This window comes from Dendropsophus ebraccatus, chromosome 3, assembly GCF_027789765.1.
Source record: "Dendropsophus ebraccatus isolate aDenEbr1 chromosome 3, aDenEbr1.pat, whole genome shotgun sequence".
Lineage (NCBI taxonomy): Eukaryota > Metazoa > Chordata > Amphibia > Anura > Hylidae > Dendropsophus > Dendropsophus ebraccatus.
Window position 1 is genome coordinate 123,483,947 of NC_091456.1, and position 26,692 is coordinate 123,510,638.

Sequence of the window (26,692 nt, forward strand, 5' to 3'; positions counted from 1 at the left end):
TGGGAAATTATTTGTATTTAAAGGTTTTATATTACAGCATGATTTCCATTGTTGGGGGTTTAGCCTATAAAACTTTCTCAACATGCTCTACCATGTTAGTAGTCATACTGTAATTCTCCATTAAAACTGTGATTGCTCATTCTTTATGGGCTCAGATATGAAAAGAGTGGTCAACAATTACACACTAGGGACCCACAGCAAAGTCATTTTACTGGTGAACTGAATTGTTGGATGAAAAAATAAGTTCACAGAATGTAAGAAACCACATATTGTAAGAGCTCCATTGTTGGAATGAAAGCAGTATTCTGTATATGTGATACATTGGTAATTGGTATATTACCAGTGTGCAACATACGGCAAACACTCAGGTAACTGTTTTGATCCGTATACCTAAGGAAGAAACTATTGATGTTTTTCGGTATGTGGTATACTCATTCTTGTAATAGAAAAAATAATACAAAAAAATAAAATAAAATACATTACATATAGAAGCATAATGTGGTGGATTGAGCAGGAACAGATTTTGGTGTTATGTAAAGGTTGTCATTAACTTGACAGTATTTGACATTAAATTACTGTAATGTTTATTTAAGTTTGGCGAGGCTCATGATACGTAGAAAGATAAATAGATAGATAGATGAAATTTTCTACCATTACACAGACATAGACTATGTTCACACAACGTAAGTTCTGTGGGAATCATGGCCGTTCTTACAGTGGCCGTGATTCCCACGGAACTTGCGTAGTGCTCCCTTCTGAGGGAATCCAGGCCAGAGTGTATACACATAGTCATGTCAGTTTCATTGAATAGCGGCAGCAGGAAACCTTGTCAGTGCACACAATGGAGCGTGCGGCTCCGGCCGCTTGCTCCATAGTGTGCAGTGGGGAGTTCTGATGCGGATGCGCATGGATGCGCCCGCATCAGAACTCTGCGGCTGCAAACATCATCTGGCCGGTACTGCAGTACTGGTTGGGATAATCTTTTTAGAGACCGGCTGGGTCACGGAATGGCCGTTCTCTTACATAGAGTAAACATAGCCATAAGGTTTACATCAGCCCTAACCTAGAAAAGTGTCTTTGTTAGACATAGGTAGATATCATGCAATTGGGAATTAACAGCCACACCCTGTTATACTTCAGCTGTTTCCCTTCTAAAAGACAAAGGATAAAAGTATATATGGTGGCCTCAAAGTGGTGGCTGTATGATAAATATGGGGAAAAGGTAACTATATACACATGGGATAGCTGTCAGACATTCTTAATGGAAAGAGGAGGGGACTCTTCAGGTGGCAGCTTGTCTCTCTGAGAATGAAAGTGTTGGCTTGTGTTCTGTTGTGATGGAGCCAAAATAGTTTTTGCTTGTGGTTAAGATGTCACAGTGCTTATTTATATGCTGCGTTTTATTACAAATAAGTTATAAGTTACAAATAAGTTTTATTGCTCTTAATAGCAGATAAAATCAGATACAACCTGCATGATTGTGCTGATATAGTTCCAGGCAGCACAGTATAGATCTACTGTGCAGCTCGCGAAGCATACCATCCGTGGCTGCAGCGGTAGCATTACAAAGGGGGAAAAGATGTTTTATTATGCTGTGCGAGACCAGGAGAGGAGCGGCAACTAGTCACCTGGGCGGGGAGCCACCCGTTAGTAGTCAGTGCCGGGAAGATTGACAGGCAGTGAGACCCGTTAGTGGTTAATGGATAGTTAATAGATCACCTCTTTGTTGGTTTTTCTAATACATTCAACACTGATGTGTCAATCTCTCTGAGACATCACAAGATAATGATGAACACAAACAGAAGGATTAACACATTCCCATACAAGTAATCTAGCATCATGATGGTGGTGGGCCCCTGTACATCTGCGCATGTGGTATCTCCTCCCTTGACTTTATTGGTGCAAAAGTATAATAAACATAAGTAGGATTGGTTGTTGCCAAATATTCCATAATCTATCACAAATGGCTCATAAAACCAGAAGTGTGAGTAGGACCAGCATGCAAGTATTGATATGTGGTTACTGTCCCCCATAAAAAAAAAAAAAGGTATTGTATTAATTTTTTTTCAGGCCTGTTTTACTGATGCTCTGTGGAATCCATCTGCTGTCTATATCCCGTCTGCCTTTCTTCCTATGCTCGTTGTATTCTCTCTTTTCTTTCCTCTACCAGTTTATTCACTAATCTGTCCCATCTGTCTACTCAAATGTCTTGTTGTCTCATCTCATATGTCTCAATAGTTTTCTTTTTCCTGGGCTCTCTTCCTCTCTGCGCCAAGGGCCTGACCTATATTATGTTTCCATACTAAGTTATTATTCGGTTACTGTTATTACTCTATTACGTTTCATCCAATGCATTGCTCATCCAGAGGTAAACAAGTTGCTTTGCTACCACATGTCAAGACGATTAATCCACCCTGTGCCCACCCTGTATAAATAATAATACTACTCACCAAAAGCATTAGATAGATTGTTTTCCACTTATTTGTTTCACAATTGCCCTATAATTAGGAATATTGCTGAGATGTATATCCCAGAGAAATACATCTCAGTAGATGAGTCCCTCCTGAGCTTATAAGGAAGGCTTCTTTTCTGCGAGAACTTTCCCAATAATAGATTACAGTATGGTGTGAAATTCTACAAACTCTGTGAGAGTACCACAGGGTACACTTACAGATTTAGGCTATGTTCACATTTGGTAAGAGACCGGCCATTCCGTTACCCGGCCGGGTCACAGAACGGCCAGTCTCAGTATAGATCATCCTGGCCGGTACTGCAGTTCTAATGCAGACGCATCCGTGTGCGCCTGCCTCAGAATTCCCCACTGCACACATAAGAGTGTGCGGCCGCAGAAAACTGACATGTCAGTTTCTCGCGGAGCCGCTAGGGATTCCCTCAGCCTGCAGCACTACATAAGTACCGCAGAAATTATGGCCTTTGTAACAACGGTCGTGATTTCTGCGGAACTTACGAAGTGTGAACATAACCTCAGAATGTATGAAGGGACACCCAAATCCAACCCCCAGAATGCCCCCCCTTCCCCCATCCTTGAAGTTAGTAGGAAGATCATTTGGGAACTGATCTTCCCACTGCTGGAAATGGGTTATCACCTGTATGTTGATAACTTTTATACCAGCATCCCCCTCTTCCGGTCCCTCGCTGCCCGAGCTACTCTAGCTTGCGGCACGATTCTGAAAAATCAACGAGGCCTCCCGTCAGATAACCGATGCCAAGCGGAGAGAGCAAGGGCTTTTCCAGTGAAAATATGATGTTGGTTAAATATAAGGAGAAACGTGATGTCCTTATTTTGACCACAATTCACAGGAATAGCGCCACCCCTGTCCCTGCCCGTGGTACCACAAACGTGGTGAACAAACCTGATTGTATTCTAGACTACAGTCAATATATGGGAGGAGTTGATCTCTCAGATCAAGTCCTCAAACCATATAACGCCACGAGGAAAACCAGAAAGTGGTACAAAAAGGTGTCCGTACATCTGGTCCAAACAGCAATGTACAACGCTTTTGTGCTGTACCGCTGTGCCGGCCAACCGGGGAAATACCTTGAATTCCAGGAAGCAGTAATTAGAACCCTAACATTTGGCAGCCATGGAGAGGGCACCATCGCTTCTGGATATGAAGAACCCCGTATTGTACAAGGCAACATTAGTAAAATTAGTAAAAACATCAGTTAAATGTAATACTACAACCTGAGAGTAGATGTGTTGTTGTGTCGGTGGCGTTGCAGGCATCCTGGTGGAACAGTCCTTATTTTGAAATGCCACCCCCTTCCAATGCACGGCAAAAGAATAGCACAGAGTGCTGGAAACATGCATTGTTTCAAAAAAAGGACAGTCCCACTGTGATCCCCGCACCGGCACCAATCGGCTAATGTAAAATAAAAAAGCAAAACGATGTACGTGATGGTACATTCACCTTAAGGCTATGTTCACACAACAGAAGTTTTATATTAATCAAGGCCGTTGTTGCAGGTTTGCAACAATGGCTGTGATTAATACAAAACTTATGTTGTGCTGCAGTCAGAGAAAATCCCATCCGGACTGTATACGCATAGGGGGAGATTTATCAAACATGGTGTAAAGTAAAACTGGCTCAGTTGCCCCTAGCAACCAATCAGATTCCACTTTTCATTTCGCTGTTCATTGAACAGCGGCCGCACAAGCCTGACAGGTCACACAATGGAGAGTGCAAATCTGGCCTCACTCTCTATCGTGTTCAATGGTGAATTGGAATGTGGGCGCACACGAATGCGCCCGCATCCCAATTCAATAAACTTCACCTTGACCAGCCGTTTTGTGACACAACCAGGTAAAAGAACGTCCGGGGTCTTATGTAGTGTTAATCCGGCCTAAAACCATAGGCTGATTACTGCAAGTCCAGCTTCTTTCCCTCCCAGCATTCTGTGATCACTAGAGGGAACAACCAGTATGCATGAGCGCATTGGCTCTGCTGGATACAAAGTAGCTCTCTGTTCTGGCCCATGGGGGGGGGGCACAAATGTGGGACCTCTCTATGATGTCTAAGGGTGGCATTTATTAAGTCCGGCGTTTTTTACGCCGGACTTATAAATGCCCCCGCAGCTCCGGCGCTACGGAGATTTATGTAGAGGCGGACTGCCTCTACATAAATCCCGTGCGCGCCGGTGCGCACCGCCGAAAACCTACGCCAGCTGAGGACTGGAGGTTTTCGGCGTACATTTGGGCGGAACGGATGGTAAATCGCGCGGACTCTGAGTCTGCGCCCTCCGTTCCGCCCACTACACGCCCCCTTTCCGCCCCCCTGGCGTACTCGGCGGAAAGTGCCGATTTGCGAATATTTTATTCGCAAATCGGCCATTTGCGAATAAAAAAATACGCAAATCGTCACTTTCTGCCGAAAATCATCCGTTCGACGGATGATACATGTGGCCCTAAATGTCCTAATAGTTATTGTCACCCTAAAATAACCCCTTTTAAGTAAGCAGAGTCTTAGGAACTTTCCAGGCACGGCCAGCTGATGTAGGCATATTGGCTGGCCAATTGGTGGGTGCAATTTTACCTATTTATTTTTTATTTGTGAATCGTACTAATACCATTACTTTAAAAAAACAGTAAAAGTGATAGTGATAGTGTGTTTCTGTGATGTGTGAAATATTTGTAAGCTTTCTTCCCGGCTTACTGCTATGGTCCACGTAAAAGGATCTCCTCAGCAGTTTAGTTGTCTGACTTTCAGTGTTTGCATGCTTTCAGTTTCCTTCTACATTTTCCTGTAAAGCTGGTCTTAATTCCCACCCTAAGGGAAGTCTCCTGTTACGAGATTTAGAGGCAGTGCCTGTTTCTGGCTGGTGTAATATTTCTGGAATGGGAGTTGTACATCTGGCACGGCTGTTTTATATAAAATGATAAACTACATGCTGCCATCTGTACAGGATGAATATTGAAGCCTTACAGGCTTCCTTATAAGGCTGAAACCTTTCCTTATGCTGCGCCTGGTTAGGCAGGAAAAGAAGACATGCTAGGTTATTGTAAGCCTCAGCCATTGCTAAAGAGGGCTGCAGGTTTTATTGCTGTACTATAAATAATGTCACTATCATATGCCTCTTTTTTGTGTTTGAGAAATTGTAATATTCTTATGCAAAAATAGGCGGTGTAGAGAATTTATTTACCTATTTATTTTCCTAGACTGGGGGTGCCACTCAGTGTCTAATAGCAATCGAACACAACAAAAGGGAAAAAGACAAGACACATGAAGAGTGCACTCCACTAATATAAGCACAATACACCAATAAGTAATTACAATGAAAAATATTTTATTGAATCACTACAAAAAACACCACAAAGAAAGGTTAAAAACACTTAAAAATCCCAACATAGTATATGTATATATAAGAAACACTAAAAAAATAGTAGATGTGCAACCTACAGGGGGCCGCATGCAAATAATATTGCTCATGATCAGAGTGAAATGTAACATGATTTTCAATAATATGAGCAATGTAAACTAATCAATAAAGGATGGTAAAGAATGTGAAGAGAATCAATGATAGACTATATATATATATATATATATATATATATATATATATATATATATATATAATAAAGATGGTAAGAAAAAAATAAAAGAATAATTAATTAAATAAACTACCACATGATGAATCTGAAAATCCAGTGAATAATTATTACCCCAACCAAAGACTGTATATCCACAAAAAACATGTAATAAAGTGACAATGTGCATTCACAATATAAACAACCCTAGTGAGTACCAATACAAGAATGTAGCAGTGCAATTAAAAGGTGATCTGCAATAATCCAACTAAAGAAATACCTATGAGAAACAGTATACAAAACACCCCTCTTCATAAAAAATAATATCCCAGACACTCGATCATGGTGCAGCCTACCCTGGAGCGAACTCCAGACGTATTGTCACCCTCCGATGACGTCACCCTCCAGAGAATCAGTCCAAAGATCATGAAAACATTGAGAAGAGATTGGGGCAAACAAGAAAAAAGACTCTGTATAATGGGGCTGGGGATTGTTAGTAGCTTTGTTTTAAATCATGATAACTAAAAAAAGAAATAAGAATAATGTAGATTATAACCTCGCTTTATTTCACATACAGTGATTTACATTTTGAAAGTTATAATGACAGTGACACTTAAATGTATTCGCTGGTATATGTTGTTCATCATGTATACTTTCATTTATGATGACTCTGGGTCCGCTCAATTTATCATTTTTCTCGCCGAAAAATGATAAGAAGAGCTACACCAGCTCTGAGCTGGCATAGGTTTCCTCGGCACACACTGGTGCACACGGGATTTATGTAGAGGCAGTCAGGGCCGTATTTACCTCTAGGCACCCGAGGTCTGGTGCCTAGGGCAGCACCTTGCAGGGGGGCAGCACCAGGGAGTAGGGGGACAGAAAAAACAAATTTTTTTGTTTTTATTTTTTTAGTTTCCCTCCTCCCGTTCAGACTTGCCAGTAAATCTGATGTCTTTTCCAGGGGGGTGGGGGGTATGGTGGTATTGGTCAGGTCTGGTAATGCCAATAGGTGCGTGTAGATGGGGCGTCTTCAGGTTTAGTGCCTAGGGCAGCAGCAGCTGTTAATACAGCCCTGGAGGCAGTGTGTCTCTACATAAATCTGCGTACTGTCAGCGCTGTGGGGACATTTTTAAGCCAGTCGCAGAAAATGCCGGACTTAATAACTGCCCCCCCATAGTATACACTCTGGCCAGGATCGCTAGCGGCCCTGCAGAAAACTGACATGCCACTATTCATCGACGGTGCGCACAATGTTTGCAGCAAGGAATTCAGATGCGGGGAAACACGGGTGCGCCCGCATCCGAATTCATTACTAGTGAAGATCATCCGGCCGGTACTACAGTACCAGCCGGGATTAGCATCAGTAACACCAGACGTTCTGTGAGCCGGCCAGGTCACAGAACGGCTGGTGTTATACGTTGTGTGAACATGGCCAGAAGTTAATTCCTGCACTGATGCAAGCCCAGGTTTAATAAAACTAATTTTTAGACACTGTAAATTAGGCTGAACAGTTTTAACAATGCACCAGATTAATCCAAGTGCCATTTAATTAATCTGTTGCATTCTAGTCTAGTCTATGTTTTGAACAACTATTACAATCTTGCACCAGAATTCTGCCGCCTCTCTGCTGCCACTTTTATCCATGTCAGGAACTATCCAGAGCAAGTAACATTTTGTATAGGGATTTGTTACTGCTCTGGACAGTTCCTGTCACAGACAGAGGTGGCAGCAGAGTCAGACCATGTCAGACTGGAAAGAATATACCACTTCCTGCAGGACTTACAGCAGCTGATAAGTACTAAAAGGCTTGAGGTTTTTAACTAGAAGTGATTTACAAATCTATATAACTTTCCGGCACCAGTAGTTTGAAAAATACTTTTTTTACTGAATAACCTTTGATATCCTGCACTGTCTGTTTTTCCACAGTAACCAATCACAGCTCAAGTGTCTTTTTTTATCAGAGCTTGTGATTGGCCACTGTGGGGAAAAAAACAGGCAGTGTGGGTTTCAGGCAGCTTGATATGTTTGTGTTATACTGTGCTTGCCCAGATGTAGAACACAGAGTATGCTCATTTTTTAAGCAAAGGGTTGACACGGGACTGTTTTTTAGAATTGGCAAAAAAACTTTATCAAATATATAGTGTCTATCCAAACACATTAGTCTCCGACTTTAATTAGGATGCATCCTTAGATAAGTATGTGTCAGTTTTCTAAACATGACAAACAGTTTTTCTACTTGAAGTTTTCTTATCTATTTGAAATGTCTCTAGCCTGAGGCAGATGGAAAAACACACTTGAGATTTCAACTGTTTGTTCCTATCCCGTAGTTGATAAATCAAGCACTGTAACTGCCTTCCTATGCCAGAATTGCTTATTGATAGACAGTAGAGACAAGACGAGAAAAGATATAAAAAATGATGACATGTGTGTACTTGCCTTATCACACAAGTCAAGAGGTTTGGAACAGCAACTACATAAAAAAAACTAAAATTCCATTCTGAGTTAAATTAAAAGGAAAAAAAGACGTCAATCTCCCTACAGCATCCTGTATCAATTGCTGACTGCAGGAAAGGTGTGTTACAAGGCAGGTATTTTAGTTTTAGTTTATTTGGTAAATGACAACGCATTAAAGGGGTATTCCAGTATGCTAACTTTTTGTCATTTTGGGAGCACTGCTCCTCCAGGAGCTTCATTTCCAGCTCCTTTCAGTCCATTGTTTGTCTCCACTTGTCTCTGCTTCTGAGATAAGCCATCTCAGCCCAACCTACCCACTCAGCTTAACACCGACTAGCAGAATACTGCAGTGGCCAGTGATTGGCTGAGGAGGAAAGTCCAGCCCAGGCAGAGAACAAGGGTATTACTTTTTTGCAGTTTTACCATGCGTCCAGCGTAATATTAAAAAAAAAAATAGGATACTGGATTACCCCTTTATGTTAACTTTTACTACTTTATACTGATATTTTTATGATAAATTTTTACTTTTATTAACCAAAAAGTCTTTGTTTAAAAAGAACCTAGCAAAACACAACAATGACTGAGCTCAGGGAGATTTAGCAAAACAAATTCAATGGAATACTTGGTCGAGTCTCCACTGATGCATTGCCCCCTAAAAATTTAAAAAAAATTTTTAAATGTGCAAAAAGGGGGTCTGTGTAGCCTCAGTCACGAGTTTTAAAACAAGGGGATATCCAGATCCCTCCTGGGAAGCAAACCCGTTGCTAAGGGCTGCCTCCTAGTAAGGGGATTACCAAACCACCCTGATACGTAGCCTCTTAAATCCCACACAGTTGTATTAGGACACAAGTTGGGAAATACCAGGGTGGTCTCTTTTGCGTCAAAGTCTAATTCAGTTGTGAGTATTGAGACACGACAAGGAAGAAAAACAAAACCAGGCATCCATCCACAGACAGCTGCTTTGGGATATTACCCCTCATTAGTGTGGAGTAGGATTCTGGCTTTTTTGCACATTTAAAGAATACCTGTCATTAAAAGTAACTTTTGACATGTCATCAGGTAAGTCAAAAGTTTTTGATTGCAGGGGGTCTTACTGCTGAAACATGCTGTTATCAGTAGATATAGATAAAGAGTGTGTGGCAGCAGCATAATCCATTGGCTCACTCACTAATTCCTACAATGAAGCCTCATAGACGTAAACTGTTGGAATTAGCCGATTAGGAGATCGGCTGCTGCACTCTGTCCCTGGCTACAGTATATTTCCTGATAACAGCAGGTCTCAGCAGTTAGACATGCTGAGATCAATAACTTTTGACAGGTCTGGTGACTTACTTTTAATGACAGGGACACTTTAAGTCAACGTTGTCACATAAGTTGTTATTTATTGTTACCTTTTTCTTAGCATTCACTGCTACAGTGCACATTATTGTACATAAGGTGAGAGGCTTCTTCATGTTAGAGTTTACAATCTAATGAAATGGCAGGGCAGTGTTACAAGAGGCATTCTGGTATGTCTCAGTCAAGTGGTACAAGGAATTGTTAGAGAGAAATTGTTCTTGTTATAAGGACTGTAAGTGTTATGAATATTATTGCAATGATAATGTTTTCTAAGGGGCTGCGGGGAACCCGAAAATGTTCTAGCTGCTGCAGTCAAAGGTGAATGGATGTAAACTAGAGTTGGATTGTACTTGCTGATTATTATTTGGGGCAGTATTAGTAGTACAATTTGGTCAGTAGTTCACATCACTTTCTGTTATAAACGCTATGTTTATTAAGATCGGCACTAAACAAAACAAAGTACAACCTGGGATTTCTTAAAGGGGTAGTCCCATCTTCAAAAGGTATCCCTAACCACATGATAGAGCATAAGAAGCTGTTTAATGGGGGTCTAATGGCTGGGTCCGCCATCAACCATAGGAATAAAGAAAAATTGACCCCAAATGAATGAAACACACTGTTTTCAGAAGTGTTTGGAACCCTCATAGAGAAAACCTTTGGGCAGAATTTTCCTCTAAACAGTGGGAACCTCAGCAGTCAGACTCCTAACAGTCAGTTTGTTGTAATCTATGATGAACCCCCTTGCCTAAAGATGTCTGTATTCCCTTTAAAAGAAAAAAATGCTGTTTGGTGGAACTTCTTATATTTTCCCCTAAAAGTTGTGTTTGATAGGGTCTTATGGTCACTTCTTTTTATTGACTAAATAAATTGTCTTACTTGAGATAAATGTTCCTAATATGCAAACTATGTGGTATCAGCAAATGGCAGTGTTGACAATCTCATTTTCACTATTTACGACCTGGTGTTTTGTACAATCATAAATCGGCTGAGAGGAAATAATTGCCTGTGGAAGAATCTGAATTCTGTCTGTGCTGGAGGAGACCCAGAGCATATTGCTCTGAGCTATAAAAGGCTCCATTCCGCATGTGGATCTGCTGTAATTCACCTTCTCCAGTGACCTATTTCTCTTTCCGCAATGTTGAACTACCACCCCCAGCAGACATTGTATTATTTAATGGCCACTGATTCTAAATTAAGAATAGAAATGAAGGAATAATTTATTTTCCTAACAATAAAATTACGTTTAATTAGGTTTCCATGGGCCTTGGTGAAGTCATGTTTTCCATGAAGTAGAGCAAAATGTACAGTGTACTGTATAACAGAGTGTCAAACTCATAGAAAATTCCTGTGAACACAGCTTTCTATAATAGCGTTAAGATTAGCGTTAACTTTAATTTGGCCACAGATGGAGACGCAGCCTTTTTTTGCTACATTTAAACGTTTATGACCTTCATTGGTCACAATAACATCACTGTTTCTTTTTGCACTTGTTTTCTCAGTTTTTCTCCTTTATATTATTCAAATAGATGCTCTTAATATTCCTGTGAACAACATATATCACCTATCCACATTGGGGTCTTTCCTGCTGGACCTCCATTGTTCACAAGGACAGGGGTCTTGTGTCCCCTTCATTGAAAGAAGTGATAGTCGTGCATGCACATTGCCACTCCTTTCAACTCAGTGGGACAGATATAGCCAGTTGTTTTTATTTGCTAGCTCTGCGAGTCCCATAATTGAGGGGATAAGTGTTGTTTTAGGGGAGCCTCTTTAATTCCAATATAAAGGATTCTAATTAAACGAGAAATACGGCTTCACCCGACTCCTCGCAAGCTGCAGGGGTGAGAATAACAATAAAGTATTGCTTACCTCTCCCCGTGCCTGCAATGAGCGGCAGAAGCGGCCTCGGGACCCCCTTCTGAAGGCATTTTTCCCTGAGTTGAGATGACATCACGGCTTTGAGTAAAATGCCATTTCCCGCTGATAGACAGTCCACTCAGCCAATCAGTGACTGCAACGGCGTCCCACCCCAGTCGCTGTCTGGCAGAGAAGCCAGTCCATCAGCCAGGTCATGACGTGCAGGGGTCCTGGAGTGGCGAGTGGTGAAGAGGCACGGAGAGAGGTGATCCAACACTGTTACTTTCCCCCGTGCCCCTGCATGGGGAAAGAAAAAACAAAAAAACAGGACGGACTGCTCATTATTATAGATTACTAAAATAGAATAGACTAATAAAATAGAATAAACTAGAATAAAAATTCACTTCAATTTAGGGGCCTATACAATCCTAAGGGTTCATGTATATCATAATCATAGTCCTGTGATTGTGAATCTGCAAGGATCTTTTTAAGCACTACAAACAAGGAAGGGGGTCATCTAAGTAAAACTAGTCACATATTTGATAGCTGTCAGCTAAGTGGTTTTTTTAGGAAAGCCATCTCAACCAGTCCCATGCACACTTGCATGCAAAGCTTAGCTCAGTGTGTATATATTTTTTTATGCAAAGAAATGTGTAAGCAGCTGCCAACCACTTTTTGCAGCAGATTATCTGCCCTGAGGTCATACGGATGGGGCATGTTGAAATCCAACTGTCCAATCCTTCTCTCCTCCTAGATTATCTGTTAGGGAGTGTAGGGAGGCCTCATACACATTATATAGTCCAAGAGTTTCGCTGACAGCATAAGGTTATGGGGACCTCCCAACTCTCTACAGCAGACATTTATGCTCCCCCAGTTCTAATATAATATATGCCCCCTGTGAGTAGTCCCCCTATAGTAGATGGCCCCCTGTACTTTTGCCACCTAAAGTAGATGGTCCCCTGTGCTGAAGCCCCTATAGTAGATGTTCCCCTGTGTTTCTGCCCCCTATAGTAAATGGTCCCCCGTGTTTCTACCCCTTATAGTAGATGGCCCCCTGTGTTTATGCTCCTATAGTAGATGGCCCCCAGTGCTGCTGCCCCTATAGTAGATTGTCCTCTGTGCTGCTGCCCCTATGGTAGATGGCCTCCAATGCTTCTGCTGTCCCGCTATAGTAGATTGTCCCCTGGAGGAGAAGGTTTGGAGGATCCTCAGTTGTGCCTCTGAGTTATGTGCAGTGCAATGCAGTGCGTGAGTGTATGATGATGTGGGTGGTTTGGACATTATTGCCCCCCCCCCCCCAGGAGCTACCTGGGCATCTACCTAAACCACCCACAATATAATCTGCCCCTGCCCCCTCCTCATAGGGAAAACACTTCCTTGATTGAGACAACAAGGGAATAAAGTAATAATGTCTAAAGGCTGAGTGTCCTGCCTTCCTCCAACCCTCTCTCCTGTATATGCCCCTGAAGCAATTCTAATCGTTCCCAAACTATTTCCTTCAGAAAATATCCCAGTTTATTTTCACTTTTTCTACAAAGAATAAACTCTGTAAAGAATGTCTAAAGACCCGAGCACTTCTGGCCTCCATTAATATTTAAATATGTGCAAAGTGTTCTTTTTTAAACAATTTCTGTCCAGCGTGTGCTCACTTCTACCATATGCACTGAGTTCTGAGTTCAACCTCATTTTGACCGGGCACTTCCGAAATTTAATGATTCCATGTATACATTTGCCAAGTCTCCAGGTAAACATTGTGCTTAAGCTATTTGCATCTCACACTTGGCTGTCAATGCCGCTTCTATTTTCTTTCTCCGGCCCTGGATTTGGAACACTCCAATGTTTTATTTAGACATGCACAGGCTGAAGCTGCCTGTTCAGTTTGTTAGCAATTGTTTTGATCTGTAGCCATGACTCGAGGTACACATTGCAGCATAAATAAATAAATTTAAACATCCTCAGCACTTTCTCCTGTGCCAAAAAAGAAATACCGTAAATTCAGCTTTTGAAAACTCCTCTTATAGGAGTGTTCCAGTAAGAAGAGCCAGTTTTCAAATTTCAGAGCTGGATTTAGGCAAGCTAGTCTAGGACGGGATCTAGTGTGTTAGAAACATTGTCACTAACACCATTAGACCTGCCCTATCATGATTTGGCTCTGGCCGTATCTCATTTAGATGGGGTTGACTTGTCTTCTTCTGTAGCCCTCTGTTTGTGGGAAGATTCATAACAAATCTGCAATGGTGCTCCTGGTCTATCCAAAATATCATAGGTTCCTTTCCAGACAGTTACTATTGCAGTCTCATGGCTTTGTTGTAATTTGCGCTTTTTATCCTTGTAAAACCCATAATAGTAATATAGTCTTTACTCTTCAATAGACATTAGAAAGACATCACTGATAAAGCTGATGAAATGGTTATGTGGCTGAAAAGGTGATATGTGGATATTTAGTGACAGGACTCCAAATAATGACACTTTTATAAGAAGTCTGATTGACATATCGTAGAAATATTTTGTCATTTACAGCTGCTTCCTCCACTTTAAAGGGGTACGCAGGAGAACAAATTGTTTTCAAATCATCTGGAAAGTTACACAGATTTGTAAATTACTTCTATTAAAAAACAATCTCCAGTCTTTCCATACTTATCAGCTGCTGTATGCCCTGCAGGAAGTGATTGTATTTTTTCCAGTTTGACACAAAGCAGTAGTAAATCCCAATAGAAAACCTTTCCTGCTCTGGACAGTTTCTGTCACGGATAGAGGTGGCAGCAGAGAGCACTGTGTCAGACTGGACAGAATACATCACTTTCTGAAGGGCATACAGCAGCTGATAAGTACCTCAAGTTATTTACAAATCTGTTTCCAACTTTGTTTGACTTTTAGGCTAGGTTCACACACAGTAAAATAAAATCTAAATACAACCATAATGAGCATGTTCATTATTTAGTCATAACCAGTTATGGCTATTATTCTATACAGTGTGTGCACTCCCAGCCAATTTCCTATTAACTTTAATGGCACACATTATTATATTGCAAATACAGACATATTTTAACCTTAAAATTAACATTATATTTTACTTTTAACAATGATGCTTGTAGAATGACTTGCGGCATTCATCAGTGTAAACTGTAGCCAACTTTTTTTTAATTAAAAGGTCACAGGATACAGACATGGGCCCATTCATGCTGGACTTGTCCCAGACAGGATCTGTCCAGTGCAGGACAGGTTTTCTATGGGGATTTGCTACTACTATGGAGAGTTCCTGTCTCGGACAGATGTGTCAGCAGAAAGCACTGTGTCAGCCTGAAAGAAAACACCACATCCTGTAGGGCATATAGCAGCTGATAAGTATGGAAAGACTTAAGATTTTTAAATTGAAATTTTAATTACAAATCTGTTTAACTTTCTGAAACCAGTTGATTTGAAAGAAAAATATTTTTGCCGGAGTACCCCTTTATGGTCACATAATTCCAGCAAACAGCTGGAACAAATTGATAAGTGATCGCTGGTGCGTTTACACAGACAAATTTATCTGACAGATCTTTGAAGGCAAAACCAGGAGCAGACTATAAACAGGGATCAGGTCATAAAGAAAAGACTGGGATCTATCCTCTTTTCAAATCCATTCCTGGCTTTGGCTTCCAAAAATCTTTCTAAATCTTTCTGTGTAAATGCACCCTAAAAGGACCTTATTTGTCCATTGATGAAAATGGAAATGGTAATAAAGACAGTTATAACAACTCTCTGGAATATTTAAAGGTGAAATTACGGAAATTCTGCATAATCTGCATGAATTATTAAAACCCCACCTAGATATATAGAATGAAAAAAGAAAACTGTCTGTAAATGCATAGGCTGCTTGACATTGGAGCACAAGAAATGTCTCCTCCACTCAGTTCAGTCTAAGCAATGGTTTCTAAATGCTGCATTTGCTATGATTTTATTTATATGTTAGAGTTATGGAATGAAATGAAGAATTCCTCCTGGGCAAGGTTATCTTATTCATTATGTTAATTTAGAGAAACTGCTTGAACAGTGGTGCGCTAACAGGCGGTAGATGCAGAGCCTTCTCCGTGGTGTGGAGGGAATCTAAATAATTGCTTGCAGTAGCTCAGGTATAGTATTTATGGATGCAATACAGCAGTCTGCATACAATGACAAAACTGGCAATTTAAAAGGAAAAGTATTTTTGTACATACTTTAGCTCTGTATACTTGATAGCACTTTTGCAGTCTTTTTATATGTCATAAATCACTATAGCGCTGAGTATTTACAGCACTGGAAAGTGAAATGTCTTTTGCTTAGACTTAAAACTGCTACATTGTAATTGAATTAGCCAGCGTGATATTACTTCCAGAACAGCAGCCATAAAATGTTCTGCTCTATACCTGAAATGTGTAGTAGTATTTTTCTTGCTGTGTCATTTTTTTTTTCTCGAACGCTATAAATTGCTTCTCGTTGAAATTCCTAATATGGTTTGAACAATTTGAAGCAGCCTAGGATAACCACATCTACAAGTGGTTTTGCCTGAAGTGGACAAATGTCTCCGTACACCAAGTTGAAAGAGAGCTGACTGATGTTCTTCATTGAGTGGTTTTCCTAAATCCTGCTGTGCATCGTTTTATCATTAATCCTTCCTCAAGGCCAGAAACATAATGCTATCATGCGGTTTCCTTGTGTTTCCATGTTGTCCATGAACATTATAATGTCTACACGCAGCATAAGTAATCACCCAGACTAAGTCATTCTGCATGTTCTTGTTTCCCCTATTCCAGACAGTGAGCATTCAGTAGATCTGAATAGTGGTGTACACAGCTATAGGATGTGCTCAGGTGGTGGACCCAACTGGCTCGTAGACATTGGTGTGGAGGCGTAATTACAACCATGCACATTGCACAAAAATGTTTGACTCCACATGGTGTCAGATATAGACTCCACATTGTGTCATATATGGTGATCACAAAAACAGAGCCTAAAGCAGTCACTTACAAGATCGGAAGATCTGAAATACAAGATTGGAAGATATGAAATAGCAGGACTGTTTTCATAGACGCCCTCCCACAATTTGGCCCTTTAGCCACCTACTAGATATCAATTAATGTGCAGTAAAGTAGGAGTTATCAGCTACATTCCCGTCCTCCTCCTATCATGTGACCAGCATTTAAACTGTACATTGCAATGACACTCCCATCGGTGCTCTCACTAGACAAAGACATGTAGTACAGGGCAGGCAGACTAATATCTAAGATGGAAAGGACAATGAGAACATGGGTTCAAGAGAGTATCCTGTAACCAAAGAAACCCTTATGTAAAATACATTCTACTATATTTTGTGTTTTACAGTTTAGGTACTGTATGAGCTGCTTTTATTACAAGTTATTACACTGTCTCTCTAGTGCCATCTATAGGTAGCTACCCTGTAAGTTGAAGCTTGACCTATAACAGAGCCTTGAAACATGACTTGGGTTATCAGCCAAGCCAGACACAACCCTCTGTAGTCAACACAGGTTTGCAGTAGTTACTACTGGTTAGAACAGAGGAGCGTGCTGTATGACTATGTGAAATGCCATATGTGTGGGCCCTCAGAAGATCTTTGTAGGAAGTCTTCAGGGCACTGCTTTCAGGGGAAAACATACTTTATTGATAGTGTTGAGATAATGGGTGGATATAAATAGTATTCCCAGACTCTTGGATAGATGAAGCAATTCCAAACTTTTTTTTAAGATAAGAGAAAGTCTGTATTATATACTCTTAAGCAATGGCTATGACTAAGAGAATCCAGTACCATTGAAACGTGTCAGACTTTTGCTTGAGTTCTCGCATCTCATGGAATTTAATTGGCAGGTAACAGTAAAGAAAACCTAGCAGTACTGGACTACTACTTTGGATACCCTGCCACACTTAGCCCAGGTAAAGCCTATGCTATGATGAGTGGATGGATGGATGTAAATAATGGGCATTTTCATCTGCAAATGTTATCCCCTTGCCACCAGATATGGGACACCAAGCTGGACCCCCATCTATCATGAAAGTGGATGATGATATCCTGGAATAAATGTTTACACTTCTGCATAGTACAAAGTTTTTAACTCACATGACCATTATCTAATAATTCCTATTGTCCATAAAATGCTTTTTAGTAGTCACATTATGTATGTTCCTTAGATTTTAGGTCCATTGTCAGATTTTATTCAGATAGGTACAAGTGCAAAGATCCCATGGGTCATGCATGTGATGCTCAAGATCCATAATAGAAATCTATAGGATGTGTACCGTCTCCTGATTCATTATGTTTGGCAGGTTTGGTGGCTCACCATGATTATAGGAAGATTTTTAGGGGCCTTGTAAATTTACTTAAGCTCCTTTATAGCTTCACAATATGGTGGGCAGTAATTGTGTACTGTCAAACAAAGGTCATCACACATAGATATCTCCTTCCACGTGAATAATTTAATAGAACATTCTTTTCAAAATGTTGTAAATGGATTTAATTTATCTCCGCCTATTTGAAGGGATCCTGCCACCATAAAAATGTTAACCTACTGATGTCTTGTTATAGAGTAAGAGGAGCTGGGCAGTATGATACTTTTCTTGGCGGAAAAAAAAATCTGTATAACTTAACAATTAAAATCCCTGAGCTGATGAGTCCATAGGGCAGTCTCACTGAATGATTGTATGAACAGGGATGGCTCACGATCAATGATTAAGAGTGATGAGCGAACATTCGAATGTGTTCGAATCACGAACACAAAAAAAAAAAATGATCGTGATCGGTTATGTGTGCGTATATACACAATGATGTATATACGACTGTGTATTTTAATTACACTCTGCAATCACTGGCACATAGCAGAGCAAAACAGAAAGATTAATGAAATATATATGAATTAGCCCTAAAAAGGACTGTTGGGTTCTTAAAGTGACACTGTCACCCCCTTTGTGCATTCTGACATCTCTACACAGGTGTAAAGGGTAAATTTAGAGGTTTTCATACCTTATTTTATATCATACATCATGGTGCTTTTTTAAGTAAAAAGTGTCCTTTTATCAACTGCAAATTGTGTTAAGTGGGCGGGGCCTCACGGCATTAGCACCACTTAGCCCCGCCCACAGCGTTACCATTGGTCCCGCCCCTTGACGTCCATTGGTCGGCCGGCCTAGAGGGGGTGGGGACTAGACCTTTAGGCCAGCCTGTTCCAATGGCCAATGAGCCCACTTAACACAATCTGCAGTTGATAAAAGATTACTTTTTACTTTAACAAGCACCATGACGTATGATATAAAATATTGTATGAAAACCGCTAAGTTTACCCTTTACACCTGTGTAGAGATGTCAGAATGCACAAAGGGGGTGACAGTGTCACTTTAAGTTTTTTTTCACAGAGGATGCCTGGTAACTACAAGGTTAAGAAATTAATCCTTATAGTACCTAAAAGCTGGATTCTGTCACCCTCCCTACACTGACAATTTCACAACATTCTAAGCCCTGCTCGGTCAGCTCTCCCTCCCTACACTGACTAACTATGACTGTGAATATTGCTGCCTAACTAAATTCAGATGCTGTCCCTGCTCATTTCACTCTCCCTACTGAACAGCACAAGGATCAGAAAAGACTGCGAGAAAATTTGACTCAGCAATGTGTTTTATAGTATGTATGTAATGATGCTAATTGTACAGCCAATCACAGTAATGCCAGTAGTGAACATGGCTACTACATTACCTGATGTGCCCTTCCTAACCCACACGTTCATTGGCTCTTTCAAATTGGTTGAAGGAAACGTATGCAGTTGCGTATCTTCGCATGTTCTAAAATGATCGTTATAACCATTCTGTTCATCAAACAAATTGTTTGTGATGGGCGAACGGGAACAATTAGCAGCATGTGCGTACGAACATATGAACATTCACGAACATGTTCGCTCATCACTAATGGACCGCTAAGGCCAATAAGTAGGGATTTCAGTAAATGAGGAATAGGTTACATTGAATTTTCCCCACAAACTGTATTAAACATCTTCACTATTGGTGTGTTTCTTCTTTTTCCAAACTACAGCATGCTTGCTGTTAGTTCCTATTAGATCTGTTAATAAAGGTTAAACATCTAGCATAAACAAGGATAAATATTCTTTATATTATTGTCATAAAACTGTGTCTATCAAAGAGTCCAGAACAGTCATGTAAATTACATATTTAACCCCTTAAAGTGTCACTGTCGTTATAACTTTGAAAATCTAAATCAACAGTAGATGTGAGTGTCATCAGCAGCTCTTACCTTTCTTTAAAATAATAGACAGCTGTAAACATTATGTATTTGTTGTTGAAGTTAAGGTTAGGAGAGACCATCTACTAAGGTGTATTGCAAGAAGAAATAGATCATACGCATAGTCTGCAGCAAGATAAGGGATGTGCTGTAACCTATTTTACTCCAATCCTTGGAATGGCCACCATGTAATACTACATTAGCCCTGCAGTGGCCACTGTTTGCTGGGCATCTCAAGAGTGAGACCTGCAGCGATCATCAGGGATTGAGTACAATAACTGTAGCTAGCATTTGAAAATGTATTTAAGCCTTTTATGTATTATCGTATGCAGTGAATTAAAGTGAATATATCTGAACACAAAGTGTTTGTAACAGTAAGAGTGTAGTGGATAATAATTATCTCCTGTTCCAGAGACAATAGAGGGATATTAATGGCATGGAGCTCTTTGATGTTCCTGTGTTGTGTAGACTGCTTTAGTGCTTGTTTTTACATCGAGTTGCCAATTGAAGCATGTGGTGAACTCTTGTACATGAGAGAATAAACTGTATTGCAGCAGCATTGTGTCCTTTCCTACAGGGAAACAAGTAATGCTGAGTGTTTAAACTTTTTTTGCTTTGTGGCAGTAGTATCTCTACAATAGCAGGAAAACAAACAACATGACAAACCGATGGCAAAGACAATGTGGAACAGACAGCTGGATCATACCGTGTGATTTATCTAGGAAGCCTAGGAGTAATGTGGGTTTTGCCATAGATCTGGCTCTTGATAGATGTTCCTCTTGTGCCAGCGACTAATAGAATTGAGTTATATTTTCTTAATACATTTACTCATATACTATTTTCTTAGGTTGGTAAAAAAATTATAATGATTCACACTTGCTATTAACCTTCATGTCAGCTATATATTGTATAATGTCATACCAGAAATGCCTATATATTGGGTTTTATATTTGCCTTTTTGAAAGGCTATAGCAATGAAACCAGTGAGATTCTTGGATCCAGGCTGCACAGAGTTATATGTGTCTGTTTTTTACTACATAGTGTACTGTTTACATTTAGCCATGTATGTTATTCATCTATTGTACAAATAATAGACATGCCTTACCCAAAGGTACTATTTACTCACCAAGCATTTACTCTAGTCTCTGCTGCTTGGCTCTTCGCTAGCCATGTTATATTGGCACACTGGCATTGTCAGTCACTTTAGCTTAGTTGCCTTTTCTAAAGGTAGTTGTAGGTAGTCTGTAATTAAAGGGGGTATCCAGTTTGTGGGTGGTGTTACAAATGCAATTAAAGGGGGTATCCAGTTTGTGGGTGGTATTACAAATTGGCTCCTATTACTTCAATAGAATTCAATAAGTGATTGTAACATAAGTAATAGGACTCTTAGAGGATCATTTTTGCTTGATTTTAGCTTATGACAACATTTGCACTTGCAAATTCTGTGTTTCATGTGGACACTTTTTTAACTTTTGGTCTTTTTTAACTTGTGTCTTTATATACAAATCACTTGTGAAATCATACTGCCCCTAAATGGGGGTAGTCTGGTCTGAGGTCTCTATTACGTGAAGTCTGGACTGGGGTCTGTGTGTTGGACCTAATTTGGTCTAGGGTCACAAAAGATTTCTGTCAGGAACCGGACAGTAGGACAAGACAAGACAGTGAGCCCTGATGCTGAACCCAACCCACTGTCCCTACCTACTTGCCACAATCCGCCCTAAGATGGCGGCGAGCAACTGGGCGGCGGTCCCTGCACTGGCTAGGTGGGACACAATAACAAGACAGACAGACAAAACACAATAAAGAATAGTCCACAGTCCGGGTCACAACAATTGGGCAGCAAAGGTAAAAAAATCACAATACAATAGTCGTAGTCAAAGTCCTGGCAATATGGTCAGGGGCAGGCAGCTAGCAAGGATGGTCAGAAAGCAAGGCAAAAGGATCAGAGAAATACAGATAATAGCAGAACCACAAGCAGGCAGAGACAAGCTCAATAACCAGCAATGAGTGCACAGACTGGGTTAGTTATATAGGAGGCCAGGGTTCTGGTCCAGAATGTAATTGGACCACCCCCCTGATCTCCAAGCACAGACACTTGAGAACAAAACAGATCATTGGCAGGAATACTTGTCAGTCACAGCAGAACCAAAACACAGATTAACCATAACATGGCCAGACAGAATTCAGCAGGTGAAATCGGGTGTGTCTCCAAACCAAGGTGAGCATATAAACCAGTGTTCACACACAGCAAAACAAAACACAGAAACAGAATACAAGAAAATCAGCGCCTTCTCGGCTGCACAGCACGAGCCGAGGGGCGCATAATGCTCTGCAAAGATACCATCCTAACAATTTCAAATCTTTTGTGACCAGCGAATAAGACCTGCTCAGAGACATACATATGCTGGCGAGAAAAAACATCCAGATATTTATGATATCCACTATTATCACCCATACCACGCACTGCTTACATCTCACCTATAACATTCTAAATCTGTCTGATCCGCTACAACGTATATATCAGGCTTATGAGAGTCACATGCTATATTCCCACACTTCCAAACACCCTTATTTTAGTTGACCTATATTGCAGTTCATTCTAAACTTTCTAGTCCAAAGATAGTATGACAGGACTTACATAGGTAGTTCAGAAGGAGGTGGGTGCAGGGGGATGCAGCTGGGATAAACAATGCAGAGTTATATACAGTTGTGCTCAAAAGTTTTTTGCTTGCCCTTTTGAATGCCTTTGGTAGATAGTATATCCTATGCATTATTTTATATTGGATTCAATTAGGATTTTGATTGAATGAGACCAGTGGAATGATCACACAGACTGCCTCCCACGTACGGAAAGGGACCAACTCTTCCTCTCATTTTTCTCTACAGTGCCATTTAACTTTACCCCATATACCTTTATTTATAAATATATAATTTATATGGAAAACCAATCCCACGCACCCCCATCTCATTTATCTCTTAATCTTTGTGTATTAACCCTAAAGACTGCTTTGTCTTCAGAGTGTGACATATGCAAATCTCTGCATCTCACTTACATTATATATTTGTGTTACCCCCTTAAGAATTAATAATCCTGAATTATTCCATAAGGTTCTATTAAAAAAGCTTCCTATTACCCCCATAATTTTTTTAAGTCTTACCCAAGTTTTACAAAAAAAAGTGCAAACTGGCTCAATGCCTCCCTTTATTTACATTTATAATGTGTCCTGTAAAAAAATTTGTAGCAATTGAATCCCCACCTCAGCACTGAACCATGTGTCCGCAGGATAAGGAGTATTTGGTTTCATTGACACAAAGTGGATTTATGAATAGCTATGCGGCCTCTGATTCCTAAGTGAGATGCTGCAAGTGGCACTCTACGCTCCTATTTCGACATTGATTGAATGCCTTTGTTGAAATGTGAGTTCCTGTTCCTTTGCCGTTGATATTCTTCTCCTAGTAGTGCTTCTTATTCTTCTGCTGTGAATGTATAGTATGTTGTATTTTAATATACAGTATATTCAGTATGTGAATACAACCTCCTCCCCTCCATCGAAAAAAATCACAAACTTACTGATGGCAAAGTAAATATATGGTATAAAATCTTGATGCCTATATTGTAGTATACATGTTATTAACAGAAAAGATCCGACACTGCCTCAATTACCTGAACCGATATGAAGAAACTCACGACTCTCTAGTAGGGTAGCAAAAAGCTCCAAGACTAGTGGTGGTGCTCTGCTCAAATGCCAATAATATTGTGCAGAAAGAAGAAGAAGAAGCACTCACCAATATGAACACCATCTTTAATGTCCAATTGAAATAGGGGACAGATGTTTTGCACACCGATCAGAACAAGGAGCCAGGAGAAGTATATATGTAACATGTTCACTCCTGGATCTGTGTCAGGAGACCTAGATGGTCATCTGGGTCTCAGACACAGAGTGGCCAGAGGAGCGCCCTGCAGCCCGAATTCTCCAGGCTGGATGTCTCTCTGACGAATCAAAATTAATTTTTTTTTAATGACAGGAATGTATTAAGATACATATATAAAAAGGTTCTGTTTACATATGGGTTGTGGTGTTCAAATATGAAAAACTGAAAATTTTAGTCTTCTAAGGCCCTGAAGATCAATAATAATCAAACACTAAAAACAGAAGCATTTAATAAAATGGCAGTTATAAGACATATTTAAAAAAAACAATAATAACATATGGATGTAGGAATAAACCAGATATAATGACCGCAGGGCCCTTCCAATATAACAAGGATAGTTAATAGCACAGCATAGAGCATGGCACAGGATAGAGTACTATGTTGTAGGGGTAATTAGTTGCCTTTAGAAAGTCTTTGAAAGTGTATGTGTGCAAAGTGGTTGGCATGGAAAGCTGATTCGCTGACTGCTCTTAAGTCCAGGAGAGAGAAACAGAAAAGAAAAAGCTGTTGGAGTGCCAGCAGCAAGTCTCTCCAGTCCCTGTGCTCAGGTATTGATGTTCAATGTCCCAGCTCTCAGGTCCGTCCTTACGGTTACGCAACTCCTATGGAACTGGTGGAGTCAGTGGCAAAGGTGATCGGCCTTGTTCCTGTTATGTGTCGGAGTCAACATTCCTGGCAGTATTAACGCTTATCTGCTAGTAAGGAAGATCAGCTGAATCTGTATTCTTCTATTATTATGAGGACCACCTAGAAAACTGGGATACAGCCTATGGCTATGGCTGTATCCCACTTTTCCAGGCGGTCCTCAAGGTTGTATCCACCCTCTCCACGGAGCGGGCAGACAGCGGGAATCAGAAGCCGATAGTTCAGGTTTATACGAACTCATCCCTAGTTGTGACGCCTCCTATTATTACATTATTATTACTATGCTAAGGAAACACAGGTTATAGCACAGAACCTAGACAGCGGTGCAATAATTAGGGCCTGTTCTCACTGAGCCATAGTGAGGGAACTTCAAGCAGAACCCGCGCCGCGGACACAACTTGAAATTCCGCCTGTCCCATTGATTCAATGGGATTTCTTGTGTGCCTCCACTCTCCGCCCCAAGAATTGACATGTCAATTTAGAAGAAAAGCGCTGGATCGCCAGATGAATGTATACTCAGCTTTGGTAGTCTCCTGCTCATCACCACAGACAGGATCAGACTATGTTAAAGGGGTTATCCAGCGCTACAAAAACATGGCCACTTTCCCCCTACTGTTGTCTCCAGTTTGGGTGGGGTTTTGAAACTCAGTTCCATTGAAGTAAATGGAGCTTAATTGCAAACTGCACCTGAACTGGAGACAACAGTAGGGGGAAAGTGTCCATGTTTTTGTAGCGCTGGATAACCCCTTTAACAGGATTTTAAACTATGTCAGTTTTTTTTTGTCTGACACTTAGGGGTACATTTATCAAGACTGGCATCCTAAATAAAGCCAGTCCTAAGTAAACCGCTGCCCCCTTTTTCCTGGTGGGATTTACTAAGAGGCTCATGCCATTTAATAAGGCCCGCAGGCCCTGTGCCTATTGCAATTTCTGCATAAGAAATCTACACCTGCTTCCAGCCGCTGTAGGTTTGTATCATGATTTACACCTGCGAGCAAAATGTCAAAAAGTGGACATCAATAGAGCTGGTTTTTTGGATTGATTTTTTTTTTTGGCCATAAATGTCCACAAATATGTCCTGGATGCATGCATTGTGAACACAGCCTTGTGAATGTGGACACAATTATATAGAAAACATGCGATCTGTCCATTTACAGTAGGTAATGTTCACAGCTCAGCTCCGCTGCACAATCACCTCAGCACAGGTCATGCCTAGAAGTAGGGTAGAGGCTCGTCTATTGTGTCAATGGCAATTGAGCTTGATGTAAAGCATATATCTAAATGCTGGCAAAATCAGCTCTGGCAAGATGGCTGATCCCATAAAAAAATTCCATAATAAAAATGACAGTTAGAAAATAGAAACCAATTAGAAAAATGTTTTGGTATCTGACGATTGTATATTTACACTGTGCTTTACTGGATGCTATGTATGGTACCACATTCTCTCTTGAAAGCCCTGTCATTCGGTCTATGATACCGACTCCCAAGTATGGGACAATGCAGCCTGAAATATGGTGCGCCATACGGTTCTGTATTGCGCACTGTGTTATGAGCCGTATTGCACATCCGTGTGCATGCAGCTTAATAGTAATCAAAATTAATTCTATGCAAAATAATAGTCCCCTGCTGCCTGCAAACCCCAGTCATTGTGACAGACAGTAGTAATTGATGTAGAGAGAACACAAATTGGCATTAAGTGAGGCAGATTCATTAAGGCTTTTTACATTCATTTAGTTCCTTTGATGGTCAGGCAGTCTCACAGCCTCTGGCGCGTGGAAAACTGATTTTTTACAGCCGTAAGTAGAGTTTCCAGTCACCTGTATGTGACATGAATTGAAATGAGGCCCAGGTTGCACTAGGAAATGCTGGGGATTATCCAGAAAGCCAGCACTTGCTACCTGATCAGAGCAATCATTATTGTAGCCGGAGCTGACAGAAGCCGGCCAGCTTGTGCCGTGTCCTTTCCTGCACAATAACAGTTAAGTCTGCTTTCCTGCCGTGATACGTTCTTTTCGACGAGATTGTTTTCTAACCGTCACTTTTATTTGTCTCGTCCTCCGAACATCTGTGCAGTGATTCCTGTGTGTGACGCCTCAACATCCTTTTCACTCCAGAGACAATGGTCATGTTTTCTTGCTGATGTGTGTTGTGCGTAGTGCATTTTT

General features: G+C 40.7%; 1 protein-coding gene across 1 annotated transcript in view; it reads left to right on the top strand.

Moving 5' to 3' along the window:
* The window catches only part of MARCHF3 (membrane associated ring-CH-type finger 3), a 160,318-nt gene that overhangs the window by 58,004 nt on the left and 75,622 nt on the right, over positions 1-26,692 (top strand). The gene's annotated exons all lie outside the window — the stretch shown is intronic.